We start from the raw sequence: 16,599 nt of genomic DNA, 5'->3' as shown, positions 1-16,599 counted from the left end.
TTCAGTTTCTTGTTCAGGGTGTTCCATCGGTGTATGTTATTGTTGAAATTCACCAAACAAAACACCTAAGATCTGTGCATTTTATTGTATGTTAAGGATAAATCAATCAATAAAGTTTGTTTTAAACCAAAGGTGAGAGAGTTGGTGGGAAGAACCATTATGACATCTTTTAGGCTCCAATAATTGACCTCAGGCACTCATTTCTGTGCTCAAGAACCCAAAATGACTTCTTTATCACTTGTCTTGTCAAATCCATATCCTCATTCTGATCTCAGTACAAAAACCTCCTCCGCTAACTTCTACTTCCCACCCTACCAAGTGATCTCACTGTCCCATGCAACTAATCTGCTCTTTCCTACCTAGGTCGCTTTGTGTCCTTACCCTGTCTGAATTTGCTCAAGTTCTCTCTGCCCTTCAAATCCCATTCCCAAGTCCTCTCTCCTTCAGAGAGGAACTCTTAATTAATCCTAGACAATGTGAGCACCCCAAGATCCCTCAGCTTTTATGTTCCTTTATTGGGCTAATATAATGCATTACTACTTTCCGTGTATACCCACAACAGAAGCAATTTTAATAAAATGGGCTAGGGAGCCCTTTGTATTTCTCTGCAGAACCCCATTCAGAACTTGCATTAACAGGCCAGTCACTATGATGCAGTTTGTGAAGATTATACGGTATCCAGACAAGGGCAAATAGATGTTTAATCCAGCACCAATGAGAATGATACTGAAGGGAGCTCTGAGGCCCTGCAGGGGCCTAGGTGGGTGTTTGCTTTCTTCTTTTAAGCCTGAGGGTAGTTCTACTTGTCTCCACCGAGATAGCAAGTGGCTGAGAACAAGGTTATATCCTTTTTCTGCTCAGCCTTAACCTCTTCCAGTGAGGAAATCAGCGCTACTCTAAAGAGTGGAGCCCGTTCCCAACGCCCAGTTTTCCATATTACTGGGAAGACCCGATACCGATCCGGAGGAGGAAAAGTGAGGAGGGAGCATTTAAGGCCAAGGAGGCACTCGAGCGTCTTCCCATAGATTTACACCCCACACGTAAGCAGGAAGGCAAATTACAAACACCAAGGCTCACAACCACACATACACGTGCACGCCCAGCCCCACAGAAGCGGATGCGCATGCCCGTGGCTCCGCGCGTACCTACTTAGTTTTCTGTGCTGTAGATGCCCCCCATTCCACCCCCGCCCAGCCCAGCGCGGCTTCTTCTACCCCCCGCACCGGGAAGGTTTACCAAACCGGACCCCACCGGGCCAGAGGAGAGTGTTTCTCTATAGGGGGAGGGGAGGTCCTTCCCACCGGGGCGGAAGCGGCGCTCTCCGGACGGGCGGACTTAGCTCTCGTCCTGGGAACATCTGGAGGGGGCTGGGAGGGGCGCGCATCCAGGGCGAACGTGGATTGGCTGTGCGGAAGGAGGGAGGCGGGGTCTCGGCGAGGGGCGGGGCTCACTGGCCCCTTTAAAGCCTTGACATCAAGAGGCGGCCCCAGCACCCCCCTTCTTCTGCCCCCCGCCCCCGAGCCGCGGCCATGGACCCGGCGGATCCGGCCTGCCCTGGCCCAGTTCAGCACCTCATTTCGGTGAGTTCCAGGCCTACTTGGGATTTAAAAGGCGGCGAGTGGAGGGTCTGTAAGCTCTGGGCTGGGGGTGGGCGGTTTGAAGGGTAAGGCTCTCGTGGCAGCCTTGGGTCGGAGGGGGCGGCGCGCCTTCCTGCCCGGACCTAGCTGCCTGCCCCTCCCTCCCGCCGCACTGTCCCGGGGTGGGGGTGGGGGGTCCGGCTGCGACTCTGTCCACCCCTACCCCACCCTCTACCGCCCCCCGCGCCATCCTCGCGCACACTCCATGGCCCCGGAAGGGAAACTTTCGGGACAGGGGGATGTTCCGGGGGCCGGTCTCCCTCCCTCTTTGAAAGCACTGACCTTGCCCCAGCTGCGCACCCCACCCCACCCGCATCCCACTGTCCGGGTGCCGCTTAGCGGTGCGGGGTTGTTGCGCAGGGGGGAGGGAGGCTCTCCCCAAAGCGCAGGCGCGGAGACGAGCCCCGGGCTCCTCTTCGCCCTCCTTGCAGTCCCCGTGGCCTGGGGCGGTAGGGCGTGGGGAAGATGGGGAGAGGCGGAGAGATCAGGGTCTCTAGGAACAATCCTTCCGTGGCTTTGAGGGGCTGCGGGAAGGAAGGAGGCGGGGGCCGGGAGGCTGAACACTAAAGAGAGACTGAGGGAGGGAGAAGGGCTGGGCAGGGTGTGGGGCCAGGGCAGCGCCTGCAGAAAAGGCTCTCTGGGTCCTGGCTGCGGTGCCAGAAGAATGCAGAGAATTTATCTGTGCCCGACACTCCCCTGGCCTAGGCCGACTAGAAAAGCGGCTCACCGAACCCCAGCCCCCTTCTCCTCATTCTGGGCCCAAGGCCCCATGTCTCCAGTCCTGGCACTGCCCCAAGGGCACGAAGGTCCCTCACCTCCCGCAGGCCTGTTTTTCCAGGTTCTCAGCTCTATCCATCCAGCCTGCCAGCTGCTACTTCGCAAATGCTCGCCTTTCTGAGGAACCAGGGGAGTCTTACACTGATGGGTTCCTGGCTGTGAAGGCAAACCTCTCTTATTCCCTCCCAACCACCCTCGCCCTCTCCACGGGTCCTCTTGCCTAAGCACAACTGTCTGCCAGAGGTAGTGGCTGGAGGAAGATGCCTGGGACAGGGGTGGTCCTGGGGGACAGGAGAGAGGGAGTCAGTGTCTAACCATTCTATGGACAGTACTTTTGGAAAAAATGAACCCAGCCTAGTCGTCTTGTTGCAGACCCTCTCTTGGAAGACATTATGCCAGCTGACTCCAAGACCCCTGGTCTTTCAAGAAGGGAGACACAAAATTCACTTCTCGTATTGGTTCCCTGACTTTCTGTGAACAGCCTAGGGTTAGTGGGTTTCCTACTTCAGAGAAACATGTATTCCTGTCTGGGGAGCTATTCCCACATAATTCAACTTTGTTTTCTAAGTCTGTCGTCTCGGCATGAGGTGGCTCAGGCACTCCAGCATCTTTCTTCAGTTTAGGTCTTTGGAACAGAGTGGGAACCTAGAGAGGCAGATGGCCTGGGCTGCAGAGAAGGCTGTTCCACAGTAGGCAGAAACCAATGTATATGAGGACCAGGCTGCTATCTCTGTGGACTGGGAGTCAGAAGCACTGGTGTCTTCTCTTCCCAGCTTGCTGTGTGACTTTGGCCAAGAGAGCTTGCCTCTCTGGGGCTCTTTTTCTCCTATCTGTAAAATTCAGCAATTGCACTAGAGAGCTCTAACATTCCCTTTCGCTTTTTGACATTGTGTGGTTCCACTGATAAATGAATCTGAAAGGTAGAAAGGTCCTCTGGCAGGGTGGCTTTGAAGTTTGAAGGGGTAGATGTTGGGTGATACAGTTCTAAGTCATAGTTGCTTAGGACTGGAACCTTGGGGTGGAGAGGAGCAGACTCCCTTATTCTGCCTGAGAAGAATTGCTTCTTCTGCCATTGTCTTGCTTACCCTTGGTGGATTGGGGTATGAACTCTTGTTGGCTGGGGTTTGGCCCACCCATCAAGGCCTCTGCTGAGACATCCTGGCAGGCCAGTCTTTGAGTTGGGCCTTTGGGGAGGAGTTGAGAGAAGGGGCGGCAGCCAAGGGCCAGTAGGGTAAGCAGATTCCCAGGAGACAGTTTGCATCTCAGCTGTTGGGACTTGTTTTAGGATCTGAGCCAGGGAGCACAGCACACTCATCCACCCTCTTATGGGAAGAGGACGAGAGCCCTGCTGCTGTTGCCCATCTCACTCCCTGACCCTACTCACCTCACCTGTGCCCTCCCCCACCCCTCTTCCCTACCTAGTCCCCAGGCAGTGGGCTTAAGGAGTCTTCCCTGCTGCCTTTATCCAGTCCAGCCAGCCTCCCAAGCCCTTCCATGGCAGCCAAGCAGCAGGGAGAAACTGCCCCAGCCCCACCTTTCCCAGCCTCCTTCCCTCCTGAGGGTACAGTTTCTCAGGAGTCAGGTTCTCCAGGTTGGGACTTGCTCTCTAGCCCAAGAGCCAAAGCCTTCACGTTTTCCTTGTTTGTTTTCATCCTTGATCTCCCAGGTGCCAAGGGGGATGTTAGAGGAGGTGGTAGTTAGAGAGGCTGTGGGATTGGTTAGACATGGGACGCATTCTCCTGCATTGCTAGCTCTCCTGGGCCTGGGGAGGCCTCTTCCCTGGGCCCTGCTGCCCATGGATTGAAGCTACAACAGGAGGTATTTAGGTTAGACCCCAAGGAAACCTTCCTCACTGCGAGGAGTCCCTGGATTGGAGAATGGAAGCTCCCAGGGAGGTCACTTTCCCAGAAAGTGGTTAATGGTGGAGTCCCTGTCAGAGTGAAGGATGCGGCTGTTGCTAGGCAGAGGCTGCTGTTTCCTCTTGGGGTGTGGCTCCGAGGCTGGCCAGCCAGAGGCCCCGTTAGAAGCAGGAGGAGAAAGGACCCTTGCCTGATAGCTGAAGAGGGGACCCTGGCCCCGTCAGCTCTGGCTCACCAGAACTGCATCCCTTAGAACAAATGCCACTTCTCGCCCTGCTTCCCCCGGCTCCTCCCCCAATTCACCACCACTACCACAGTCTGCTTTGACAATCCTCACCCGAACCTGGCAGGCTCCTCCAGCCCTAGTCTGGCTGCACTAATGGACTGATTGGATTTTCTATACTTGGAGTTTGGGATTTCTGATTGAACATGCAAATTTATGTAAATCAACCTGGGATCTGCCACCACATCAAAACAACATAGTCATAGGCTGGAAGGAATCCTAGAGACATCTAGTCCAACGCCCTCGTGTTAAAAATGGGGAAACTGTGAAGTCCAGAGGGGGAAGTGATTCATGCAATGATGAGTGTCAGAGGCAGGGCTCCTGACTCTGGTCTAGTGTTTTACATGGTTCCAGCCTGCCTTAATTTCTCATGCATGAGGGGCCTGGCCAAACTTAAAGCAGAGAGGGCATTTCTTGAACCTGAGATTGTGGAGAGCTGGACTTTTGGAGGGTCAGAGTGTTATCTCAGGGGCTCTGGTCAGCTCTAACATGCTGAAGAAAAATAACTTCCAATCCCCTAGAGCAACACCCTTAATGTTTTTCCCCAGGCCCTGCCCTGGAAGGTTGGAGGACAAGGTCATTGGCTGCTCCTGGCTTGGCCCTTGCGGTTTCCCCAGAGCTGAGATTGTGTCTGTTCCCAGCATCTCTCACAGTACCAGGCACATAGGCTGTGGATGGCTCCGCACAGGCAGTGCCTCTGTGTTGACCCTCCCATCCTCATTTGAGCCTCTGCTGCTTCCCTCCATGGCCATGATGGGAAAAGATCTTTAGTCGTCTGTGACTCTTTGCCTACCTTCCCCTGCCCTTCTGGAGGGCACAGGCCAGCTGGACCTCCTCTGCAGGTTTCTACAACAGTGACAGACCACGCCACCTTGCTATAAGAAGGGTCTCGTTATTTTGAAATCAGTGCCAAAGTTGGAAGGGGGTTGCAGAGATGGGCTTGACTCCCTGAGAAGTAGTCTCCCCACTTCTAGACATATTTCTGATCTGATCCACCCTCCCAGCTGCAAGATGCCCCTTGTTCCCACTTTGCAGATGGCGCCCGCGGTGTGGGGCTGTTGGGAGGGCTGAGCGCTCACTTACCCTGCAGTGCCTGTGTGCGTTGCAGAGATCCAGAGGTGCTCAAAGCAGCTGTTGATCTGCTTTGCAGTACTTTGGCAGAGTGAGTGTCCACACACATTCAAGATCAGAGGCCCTGGCCCAAAACGCAGCAGGAACGGAACCAGCACCTTCAGTTCCTCACTACCTAGTGGCCCTCAGCTCCTGTATTCTTAGTTCTGTGTGAGGGGAAAGCCTCCCTGGGCCTCAGTTTCCCAGCCTGTGCTGATGGATTAATAACACATCATAGCTGGGGTGTGGCACTTGCTCAATAATTACCATTTTCCCAGCTCTGGGAGTTAACACAGATGAAAGAAGCCTGAGGAGGCCAGGCTGTTATTAAGGTGAATTATCATTGCTATTATTACTGATTTCTACAAATCCAGCAGCCTCTGAGAAGAGCACAGCCAGGCACACTACCTGGACCTTATAGCTGTCCTTGGGCTCTGGAATTTCTCCAGTATTCACCAAGCTTTTAAAAAATATCTATCTACGGGCACCTGGGTGGCTCAGTCAGTTAAGCGTCCGACTTCGGCTCAGGTCATGATCTCGTGGTTTGTGAGTTCGAGCCCCGCGTCGGGCTCTGTGCTGACAGCTCGGAGCCTGGAGCCTGCTTCCGATTCTGTGTCTCCATCTCTCTCTGCCCCTCCCCCACTTGTGCTCTGTCTCTCTCTATCAAAAATAAATAAAATGTAAAAAAAAAAAAAAATTTAAAAAATATCTATCTATATGCATATAGATAGGTATTTTTTATTTTATTTATTTTTTCTTTTACTTAAAAAAATTTTAAGTTTATTTATGCTTGAGCAAGAAAGAGAGAGCAGCAGAGAGAGCATCTCAAGCAGGCTCCACACTATCAGCATGGAGCCTGATGTGGGGCTTGAACTCCTGAACCGTGAGGTCATGACCTGAGCTAAAATCAAGAATCGGATGGATGCTTAACCTCCTGAGCCACCCAGGGGTCCCTATAGATAGATATTTTAAAAAGAGAGATGACCCCATTCTGCTTCTCATGCTGATGCCTGCAAGGCTTGAGTGGTTGTGGGTGCTGCTTGGGGCACTCGTCTACAGTTCTCACTGTCATGAAGGGCTTGAAATTGTCCCTCCCTGGGTAGAATGATGAGGTTGATCCTAGATGGGACTGTGAGGGGCCCCAGAACTCCTGGGGTGTGGCCCTAGGATTCTCAGCAGTCACAGTTCTGTGGCCTGATTCATTTTACCCCTAGCTGACTTGATGTGGGGGCTGCAGATGGTCCTTTTATGGGAGGACCTGTTGAGACACCCCCAGAACCTGTCCGCAGCAGCTGTAGGTACTCCCGGGTGTCATTTACCCCAGTGTACTCCCATCTGCCCCAAACTCTCCCCTTGCCCAACCTCCCACCTTTGCCTCTGCCCTGTGCGATCTAGAATGAACCCAGGAGGAGGCGGCCCTGACCACCTTCTGAATAGTTTGGTGCTACCATGCTGCACCACAGCCTGGGTGTGAAAGGGCCTGTCTCCTAGCTCAGTGAAGAAAGGGAGTGAAGACTGGTGTCCTTTGGCCTCATCTAGCCAGATCTCCTCACCACTCCCTTGTCCCAGGGACCTGGTCCCTACTTCTAATACGGGAATATCCCCATATTCCCCATTCTAATAATCCCCAGCTGGGATGAGCTTTAGAAATCACCTGGGAGGGGCATGTAGGTAGCTCAGTTGGTTAAGCATCCAACTTCGGCTCAGATCGTGATCTTGCAGTTCATGAGTTCGAGCCCCGTGTCAGGCTCTGTGCTGACAGCTCAGAGCCTGGAGCCTGTTCCGATTCTGTATCCCCCTCTTTCTCTGCCCCTCCCCTGCTCACACTCTCTCTGCCTTAAAAATAAATAAGCATTAAAAAAATTAAAAAAAAAAAAGAAATCACTTGGGAAAGTGGTTATACCTTCTTTTTTTTTTTTAAGTTTCGTATTGCAGTTTTTCATTAGACATATTTTTAACATAGTCCAAAAATCAAAATGGTACAAAAAGGTATACGTTGAGAAATTGTGCTCCCACCTCCACCCTCTTTTCCTCTACAGATAATCACTTATTTTTTACATAGCCCTCAAGAATGTCTTTACGCAGGGGCACCTGGGTGGCTCATTTGGTTAAGCAACTGACTCTTAACTTTTAGCTCAGGTCGTGATCTCATGGTTGTGGGATTGAGCCCCATGTCATGCTCAGCGTAGAGCTTTTTTGGAATTCTCTCTCTCTCCCTCTCTCTTGTTCTCTCCCTCCCCCGCTCATTCTCTCCCTTGCTCATTCTCTCTCTCTCTCTCTCTCTCAAAATAAATAAAAATTAAACTTAAAAAAGAATACACAAAACGAATGTAATGCGTATTCTTGGGTTTTTTCCCTTACCCAAAAGACAGCAGATAGCATATATTGTCTTCATCTGGTACCTGTTGGCAATATCTGAGTGTGCATGGGTTTTTTCCTTCCATCTCTGTCAGGTCTCTGGTTTCTGATCTTTACCACCCACCCAGGGCCCCCCCAGTTGGCCCCAGGCCATTAGCAGGGTTTGTTCAGCTTCGTATACTAAACTTCATTCAGATGCCAAGGTGTAGGCCAAAACCAGCCTCTGAGGAATTCTCAAGCTCTGTCCAGCAGTTACCATGTGCTAGTGTTGTGCTAAGGAAAGGGCATATATTGTAAGAACCAGTAATCAGAGGACCTGGTCCACCTTGGTGTGTGTGGGAGTGTGCATGTGTTGCCGAGGGGGGCGGGGCACATGGTATGGCACAGTATGAAGCTGGGAGCAAGGGTCTGGGCCCAGGACTGCGATGTGGTGCCACGTGACCTGGAAGGCTGGGTTTTTCAGCTTGACCTCTTTCCCAGTCTGCGGGATGTCCTGGGCCCCTTGACTTTTATTATGTCCAAAACAAGAAACCCCTTTCTCTGTCAGATGGCATGGATAAGGCCTCCTCCCCACCCCCACCCCACCGCCTTCTGTCCCCAGCTCTGGGCCTGCAGGCTGCTGAAGCTGGAACCTTCCTTTCCACTGCAGGCTGAGGGGAAGTTGGGGGGGTGTTTGCTTCTCACTTCCTCTCTAGACGGCACCTCACTTCCTGTCCCTGGGACTAGAAGAAGGCTAAAGCTCTTGGCTTTGCTGTCCCTTCCTCTCCCCACTCTCCGCCCCCCACCCCCTGCTTTCCTGAGAAGCCTGTGGGCCCTGTGGGAAGAAGGCAGAATCAAAGCCAAGGGCTTCTCCTAAAAGCCCTGCCAAGCTCCTCACCTTCAACCCCCTACCCCACATGAGGGGACCTGTCTTCTCAGCTGCAATCCCTTTCCAGACATGATCTCATCCTTCTATGTCCTGCAGGAGGAGAGAAGTCAGAGAATTCATCCCATTTTACAGATAGGAAAACTGAGTCCCAGAAGGGTTCTAGGCTTCACCCAGGGTCATTCGGTATGGCTGAGCCAGAACCGGAATCCAGGAAGTCTCACTCCCGTTTGTGGGCACAAATAAGAGCAGAGAGTGAGGGTTTGTGAGTGTGCCAGAGCTACTTTTGTTCCCAGGGAAGGCTACTTTCTTCTTGCCAGAGCTGGTAGCTTAGGAGGTCACCTCCACGCTCTGGCCAAATGGCAACCACGAAGTCAACACTGAAGCCGCCTGGACGTGGAAGGCATTTGGCTGGCCAAAGCCTGTTCCCTTTGAAGAAAGAGGCCAAGAAAGGAAGCTGGGGGAGTCAGCCCTGGGGGCTGGGAGGGTAGAGCCTGCAGGTGCAGCCTGAGAGCCATCAGTCTATGCAGCCTCCCAGGCCCTTTTCCTCTTGGACCTGAGAGTAGATCTCTGATGTACCAGTAGTCAACTCAGCAGTCGCCTCTACTGCTGCCTCCAGGAGCCTCTCTGCCTCAGCTCTTCCTGTGGGACCCAGCACGTGTCTCTGGTTACACCCAAGGTGTTGAAAATATGCTGACTCTGCTGTTGGGTCAGGAGATAGGAGAGGAGTTAGTAACTGGCATGGGCCAGGGGACCAGGAAGCACTCACCTTCAAATGCCCTTCAATCCAGCTGCACTGAGTCATTCTGTTTCCGTACACACCCACAGATTTCTGCCTTCTTCTGTTTATGCCTGCCTTTTGCCTAGAATGACCCCCTTGCCGTTCCCTTGTCCCTAAACCCTACGGGTCTATAAAGTCCCACTTCACTTGATGCCTTGAGTTCTGAAAAAACTGTTTCAACTGCAGCTCAATATTTCTCTCCTGGTTTTTAAAGTTCTCAAAAAAAAAAAATTCTCTTGTGGGACTTCCTTCACAGTACAGCTATCACCTACATGTCTTATGTCCCCCAACAGACTGCAAGCCCCAAGAGGTGAGAAGAACTGATCCTTCTCTGAGTGGCCCCCCAGTACCCAGTGTTGTGACTCCCACTGAGTGATCTGTTTGGAAATATCCTCAAAATAAATAGATTAGTCCCATTTGCCAGAGGGAACCACTGAGGCTTGGGAGTGGGTTGAGGGCTTGGATAGGGACAAATCTGAAACCGTCCCTTCCTCACCTCTCAGCATGGTTTGTCATATGGGCCCTCAGAGCCATTTGGATGGGGCACAGTTGGGGGTCTTGAAGAGACCCTGATGAGCCCACCATCTCTTCTTTCTGGTCTTATTCTGTCTGGAATGAAAGGAGATCACCAGGTTCAGGGCCTCGTGGACAGAAGCAGTGCACTGGCAGCAAGTGGGGGTACAATTATGTAGGCAGGGCTCCTCGGGGAGCTCCCCTTCTGATAGCCCGGGAAGTCCCGTCTTCCTCATAGGGGAGGACTAGAGAACAGGACACAGTACAGTTGGTCCTGCAGGAGGCACTTCAAGAAGACAGATCAATGTGGGCAGCATCAGTTCAGGACAGCTTTTCAGGAGAATTGCTCTGGAGCCAGGGCAGGGCTTCCAGGACTGTGCCGAGGGCTTTGGTCTGTCCCCGAGGCACTCAGAGGTCATGGGAAGATTTGAGGCAGGAGGGACACAATTAGACTTACAGTTTTAGAAAGATGATTGCTCTGGTGGAGCTTCTTGGAAAAGTGATTGTGGCAGGGAAAATATAAGATAAGTCTGGAACATTTTATGGTGCCAGAAAGTAAGCAGATGTTAAAAAGTAAATACATTTTCGGGGTGCCTGAATGGCTCAGTCAGTTGAGCGTCTGACTTCGGCTCAGGCCGTGATCCCACGGTTCATGTGTTCGAGCTCCACATCGGGCTCTATGCTGACAGCTCAGAGCCTGGAGCCTGCTTCGGATTCTGTCCGTCTCCCTCTCTTGCTGCCCTTCCCTCACTCACACTCTCTCTCTCTTTCTCTCAAAAATGAATAAATGTTAAAAAAAAAATTTTTTTAAGTAAATACATTTTCTTTATATGGGGGCATGTTGAAAGGATACAGGAGCCAGCCTGAAAGAGTTCTCCATGATCAAGGCTGGAATTTAAGCAATGAATTAAATGATGATACTATTGGATTATAATCCAAAGAATAAAATATCCATGAGTTTGTGCTAATATAAATATGTAATTAGGTAAATCAGTGGCAGTGAAGGGACGGCTTTTCCTTATAGAAAACTTCTCAATAAATGTGTAAGGAATGAAGGCAATCAGAAATTATCATTAGAATGCTATAGCAATTGCTGTGAGCAAGATCCACTGATGAATCCTAAAGTTAGTGGGTGAGAATTTAAGAAGAAACAGGGTGTTTGCATGGTCAATAAGTATTGCCCCCCAAACTGGTTACTAATTACAAAAGGAAAAATAGTAACTTTACAGTGGATAAACCCACTAGCAGATACCGTCTAACCAGGTGGTCAAGGTTAACCTCACCAGTCATAAGACGTCGCAACATTATACCCCTGATACAATGCACTGAGAAGGGCACCCTCTATGGTATTCCTTCTAAAAATTCAGAACCTCAGTCTAACTGGAGAAAACATCAACCAAACCCCAATAAGGGAACGTTCTCTAAAATACTGACCTGATCCATTCCCTTCCCTTCCAAAATGTCAAGGTCATGAAAGACAAAGACTGAGGAACTATCATGAATCATAGGAGAATAAGGAGATTTGGTGATTAAATACAGTGTGGGATCCTAGATTAGATGTTGGATTAGAAAACATCAGTGGAGTGGACATCAGTGGAAAAACTGGTAAAAGCCAAATAAAGTCTGTGGTTTGGTGTTTGTTTTTTTTTTTTAATTGTTTTTCTAAAGAAAGGTATAGAACAGTGAGAAGAACATGGTGCTATGTCTATTTTTTTTTAAGTGTGTGTGTGTGTGTGTGTGTGTGTGTGTGTGTGTGTATACACAACCCTACAAAACCATGCTAAGTTTTAAAATACACACAGAAGTATGGGGCGCCTGGGTGGCACAGTCGGTTAAGCGTCCGACTTCAGCCAGGTCACGATCTCGCGGTCCGTGAGTTCGAGCCCCGCGTCGGGCTCTGGGCTGATGGCTCGGAGCCCGGAGCCTGTTTCCGATTCTGTGTCTCCCTCTCTCTCTGCCCCTCCCCCGTTCATGCTCTGTCTCTCTCTGTCCCAAAAATAAATAAAAAACGTTGAAAAAAAATTAAAAAAAAAAAAATACACACAGAAGTAGAGGTGCAAGATGGCTGGGGCAAGGGCAGGGAGGAGCATCGTAAAAAAGGGAAAAGTCATCCAGGAGAAAGTGGTCACCATCAAAGACAAGCTATAGAATGGGAGAAAATACTTGCAAATAATATATAAGAGACTTGTGAGGATTTTTTATATATATTTTGAATACAACTCAATTAAAAAAAAAACATAATTGGGGCACCTGGGTGGCTCAGTCGGTTAAGTGTCCAACTCTTGATTTTGGCTCAGGTCACCATCTCACGGGTACATAAATTCGAGCCCTGCATCAGGCTCTGCGCTGACAGTGCAGAGCCTGCTTGGGGTTCTCTCTCTCTGCCCCTCCCCAGCTCTCTTTCTCTCTCTCAAAATAAATAAACATTTAAAATGATGATAATAATAAATTTAAAAACCCCATATAATCTGATTAAGAATGAACAAGGATCTGAATGGACATTCTTCCAGGGAAGATACACAGATGGCCAATAAGCACATGAAAAGATGCTCAAAATCACTAACTGGGGAACTAAAAATCAAAACCAGAATGAGATACCGTATCACACTTGCTAGGGTGACTAAAACCAGGAAATCAGACAATAACAAGCAGTGAGGACATGGAGCAACGGAGAAACACTTGTACACTGTTGGCCGGACTGTAAAATGGTGCATTCAGTTTGGAAAACAGCTTGGTAGTTCCTCCAAAAGGTAAACCTAAAGTTACCGTAGGATCCAGCAGGCCCACTCCTAGGTATATACCCAAGGGAGATGAAAACATAAATCCACATGAAAACTTGCACATAGATGCTCATAGCAGCATTATTCGGGACAGCCAAAAAGTGGAAACAGCCCAAACGTCCATCAACAGATGAATGGATGAACAACTGATAACGTATTCATACCATGGAATATTATTTGGTCATGAAAAAGGAGTGTAGTACTGATATGTGCTTCGACGTGGATGAACCTTGAAAACGTGCTAAGTGAAAGAAGCCGTTCACAAAGACGACCTCTACTACGATTCCATTCATATGAAATGTCCAGAATAGGGTGATCTATAGAGACAGAAAATAGATTACTGGTTGCCTAGGGTTGAGGGTGAGGGGATGCTAATTAAAGGGTAATGAAAACATTCTGAAGTTATCACAGTTGCATATATCTGTGATTACACTACGAACCATTAATTGCACACTTTATTTTTTTTTAATTTTTTTAATGTTTTATTATTTATTTTTGAGACAGAGACAGAGCATGAATGGGGGAGGGTCAGAGAGAGAGGGAGACACAGAATCTGAAGCAGGCTCCAGGCTCCGAGCTGTCAGCACAGAGCCCGACGTGGGGCTCAAACTCACAGACCATGAGATCGTGACCTGAGCCGAAGTTGGACGCTCAACCGACTGAGCCACCCAGGCGCCCCTGATTGCACACTTTAAATAGGTGAGTCATATGGGATGTGAACTATGTCTCACAACTTAAAAAGGGGCACCTGGTGGGGCGCCTGGGTGGCTCAGTCGGTTGAGCTTCCGACTTCGGCTCAGGTCACGATCTCGCGGTCTGTGAGTTCGAGCCCCGCGTCGGGCTCTGTGCTGACAGCTCGGAGCCTGGAGCCTGCTTCGGATTCTGTGTCTCCCTCGCTCTCTGCCCCTCCCCCACTCATGCTCTGTCTCAGAAATAAACATTTAAAAAAAATTTTGTTTAAAAAAATGGCACCTGGGTGGCTTGGTCAGTTAAGCATCCAACTCCTGATACTGGCTCAGGTCATGATCTCACAGTTCACGAGATCAAGCCCTGGGTTAGTCTCTGTGCTGACAGCATGGAGCCTGCTTGGGATTCTCTCTCTCCCTCTGCCCCTCCCCCACTTGCACATTCTCTCTCTGTCTCTCTCAAAATAAACATTTTTTTTTAACCTTAAAAAAAAAAAAAGTCTATGAGGAAGTGGCCATTAGAGGCACTTGTGCCTGAGAAGGCAACGGGGATGGGAAAATATTGTATGGATTTAGCAGTGTGGCAGTTACTGCTGACATTGGACCAGGCTGAGGAAGGAGTAAGACGCAAGGAGGGTTTTTTTTGTTGTTTTTGTTTTTGTTTTGAGAAGTTTGGTTGTGGAAGGCAGAAGAGGGCAGCGTCTAGAAATGTCGGGCAAGATTATTTTTCAGATGAAAGACAGCCTCAGAAGTTTTAAAGGCGGGTGGGAAGGGTCTCTTCAGGAGGTAAATACTCAAGACCTAAATGGGGATAGGCCGGGGCAGGAAGGCCTGACCTTCCCTGGGAAAATGACAGACCCTCTGTTGTCAACGGGAGGAGATGAGGAGGTGGGAGGGTTCCGAGGGGCCGGGTGGCAAGAGATCTGAGGGGTTTTCCCTCTGCTGATTTTGACCCTCTGGGGAAACCAGGGCAGGTGATAGGGCAGGCGACTGAGGGAGTGGAGTAGGCGTGAAGCCCTATATACTGCAGATCTAACAGGGAACTGGGTAGGAGTGCCAGGCAGGACTGGCGGTGATCTGGCTGGGACGGCTTTCCTTTGGTGAGGAGAGGATAAGAAATAACGTAAGCAAAAGTCTGGGGACAGGAGTGAGGGTCAAGTCCTGTGCTACCCCATCCTCTAGACTCTGTGTGGAAAGAAAGCATTGGCCCAGAAGGCTCAAGTCAGGGAATCCTGGCGATCTTCTAGAACTCTACCATCCGGTAAAGTAGCTGCATGTGGTAATTCAAACGTAAAATGCAGTTACTCAATTGAACTAGCTACATGTCGGGTGCCCAATAGCTACATACAGCCAGTGGCTACCATATTGGACAGTACAGAGTAAACATTTCATCATCACAGAAAGTTCTGTCGGAAAACACTTCTAGAAAAGTGATTCTTGGGGCACCTGGGTGGCTCAGTCGGTTAAGCGTCCGACTTCGGCTCAGGTCATGATCTCACGGTTCATGAGTTGGAGCCCCGCGTCGGGCTCTGTGCTGACAGCTCAGAGCCTGAAACTTGCTTCGGATTCTGTGTCTCCCTCTCTCTCTCTTCCTCCCCCGCTCGTGCTCTGTCTCTCAAAAATAAACATTAAAAAAAAAATTAAAAACAAAAAAGAAAAGTGACTCTCAGGCTGTTTTGACCTGAGGACCCCTCCAACCTCTAAAAATGTGAGGACCCCCAAAGATCATGACCTGAGCCAGTATCAGGAGTTGGATGCTTAACTGACCAAGCCACCCAGGTGCCCTTTTTTTAAACAAATTTTTTTTTTAATGTTTATTTCTGAGACAGAACATGAGTGGGGAAGGGGCAGAGAGCGAGGGAGACACAGAATCCAAAGCAGGCTCCAGGCTCCGAGCTGTCAGCACAGAGCCCGACGCGGGGCTCGAACTCACAGACCGCGAGATCGTGACCTGAGCCGAAGTCAGGAGCTCAACCGACTGAGCCACCAGGCGCCCACCAGGTGCCCCTTTTTAAGTTGTGAGACATAGTTCACATCCCATATGACTCACCTATTTAAAGTGTGCAATCAGGGGCGCCTGGGTGGCTCAGTCGGTCGAGGTTTATATGGGGTATACCTATTGACATTTACTGTCATGTAAATTAGTACTGAGAGTTTTCAACATCTAATTAAGTTAAAATAATAAACCCATTACATGTTGACATATTTTAAGTAACTGTATATTTTCCAAAGCAAAAAAATAGTGAAAAGAATGGCATTGTTCTTCATTCTGGCATATCTGTCACGTCTGACAATAAAAGGCAGCTGGATTCTCATATCTGCTTCTGTATTTAGTCTGTTGTGATATCACATAACACATAGTCTCTGGAAAATGCCACTGTATACTCAGAGAATGAGAGTTAGTGTAGTATCTACATTAATGTACATTAATATAGTGTCTACATGAGAGTAATGTAGTATAGTGTCTTAGTAGTATTATGAAAATAGTTTTGATTCCGTGGATTCCTTGGAAGAACATCAGGGCCCCTGGACCGCATTTTGAGAACATGGTTCTAGAACAGCTTCCACTTGGCGTAAAGGAACTTGTGAGAGACTAAAGTGATTTGCCTAAAGTCACACAGCAAGTAAATTGCAGTGCTGGGACTAGACTCTAAATCTTCTGCCTTTTGGCTAAGATGGGTCCGGCTGGGCTTTCGGGAGTGGGGACTAGGCTTCTGGGCCACAGAGCCCCTGGCCATGTGGCCCTATAAATAAACACTTTGTGTCTGTGTCTGAGCCCCTTTCCTCTGCCTACCCCCAGCAGCTGCTTTTTGTTGTTGTTGGGTTATGCTGTGGGCAGGGAGCATGAAGGAACTAGGAGAAGAGAGGTAAGGGGTGTTGAAGTCTAAGACTTTGGGGCTCAACTGCCCTTCCTCCAGCCTGCCTGGAGGGCAGGAGACCGAGGTTAGAA

General features: G+C 49.7%; 1 protein-coding gene across 1 annotated transcript in view; it reads left to right on the top strand.

Annotated features, from left to right (window-relative positions):
- The first annotated feature begins 1,444 nt into the window (after nt 1–1,444).
- NCKAP5L (NCK associated protein 5 like) overlaps nt 1,445–16,599 on the top strand; it is a 33,190-nt gene continuing 18,035 nt past the window's right edge. Inside the window, exon 1 of the mRNA XM_049625419.1 lies at nt 1,445–1,580. The gene's annotated coding sequence lies outside the window, so the exon portion shown is untranslated. The remainder of the gene's footprint in view (nt 1,581–16,599) is intronic.

Source organism: Panthera uncia, chromosome B4 (assembly GCF_023721935.1).
Source record: "Panthera uncia isolate 11264 chromosome B4, Puncia_PCG_1.0, whole genome shotgun sequence".
In the NCBI taxonomy this organism is placed as follows: Eukaryota; Metazoa; Chordata; class Mammalia; order Carnivora; family Felidae; genus Panthera; species Panthera uncia.
This window is presented reverse-complemented; position numbering and strand designations above follow the sequence as displayed.